The sequence below is a fragment of the Octodon degus genome, unplaced genomic scaffold (genome assembly GCF_000260255.1).
Source record: "Octodon degus isolate 3935 unplaced genomic scaffold, OctDeg1.0 scaffold00119, whole genome shotgun sequence".
Lineage (NCBI taxonomy): Eukaryota > Metazoa > Chordata > Mammalia > Rodentia > Octodontidae > Octodon > Octodon degus.
In genome coordinates, this window is record NW_004524695.1 from 6,885,046 (window position 1) to 6,886,408 (window position 1,363).

Below are 1,363 nucleotides of genomic sequence, written 5' to 3' on the forward strand. Positions count from 1 at the left end.
AAATCGAAGCAGTCTGACATAAAATAAATTCTTTAGCATGGATATATCAAAATAAATATTGGATATTATTACCAGGAGAAAAATCAATCAATATTGACAGAGTCAAATAACAGAGATGATAGAATTAACAGGTAAATGTTTGCTTTGGCAGCAAATGTACTAAAATTAAAATTAACAGGCCAGAACATAAATATAGTTATGATAAACCTGGTCCATATATTCAAAAAATATGGGCAGGATAAGAAATAAAAGATATTAGAAAAGCTCTTATTCTGCAGGAAACCACCTTGAGGTTAATCAGGAGAAGCTATAATTTACAACTGGCAAATACTAATTATGAGAGAGAGAAAAGAGAGAGAAAAGAGAAAGAGGGAGGGAGGGAGGGGAAGAGGGAAGAGAGAGAGAGAGAGAGAGAGAGAGAGAGAGAGAGAGAGAGAGAGAGAGAGAGAGAGAGAAGAGAAGAGAAGGAGAACCCAAAGGCCTACATGGCTAGGACAGAGGATCTCTTTGGTGTTCTGGGTGAAGTGCATCTCCATGACACCGGCCACACAGCACAGGAGTCAGGAAAATGGGCCATGATGGATGCTGGGGAGACAGCTCAGCAGTCTAGACACCTGCCTGGAAAATGGGTCATGATGCCATGGCACCTCAAAACCCTGGTACATACTAAGGACTGTGAGACCCTCATTTACTAAATTTCTTTCCCAGATCAATGCCCTTAGTAACACCTAAGTAGGTCATTGACTAACTTCAAACTACTGTCCTGAAAGGTACACTAGAATGTTTTGCCCTTCAATTTACAAACACTGCCAACATCAGCAGATTAGTCTTTTGTTTCCCCCTTGTCCGACTGCAAGCTCATTACATGTGTTGAAATTTCAATAAACATAGGTGGCTCTGAGCCTCTTGAACTTTTTTTCAATAGACATTATCATACAGTTCCCCGTTTTGCGTGATTATTTCTGTCTCTCTCTTTGCAACCTTCCTGCACGATAACCCTTGACAGGTGATGGCAGTTTTAGTCCAGGGTCACCAATTCCTTTTGGAAACTTTTACAGATGAACTTGAAAACCTAGTAGAAAACTATTCAAATGAATCCAAGAGAAAACATGAAAAATAAGAATGAACAAAGCAGAACATCAAGCAAAGTAACACATGAATAATTAGATTTCCTGAAGCAATGGATAACATATTTTCAAATGTCATGAAAACTACAAACCATGGATTCAAGAAAATCAATTAACCCTCAGCAGCATAAACAACCAAACATCTATGCACACATTAATAAACTGTGGAGAATGGGGCTGGAGAGATGGCTCAGTGGTCTAAAGCACCTACTTAGAACAAGCTTGGCAAGGCATCA

The 1,363-nt window shown here is 39.1% G+C and overlaps 1 protein-coding gene across 1 annotated transcript in view; it reads right to left on the reverse strand.

Moving 5' to 3' along the window:
• Window positions 1–1,363, reverse strand: part of Cdkal1 (CDK5 regulatory subunit associated protein 1 like 1) — a 732,899-nt gene that overhangs the window by 293,056 nt on the left and 438,480 nt on the right. The window lies entirely within an intron of this gene.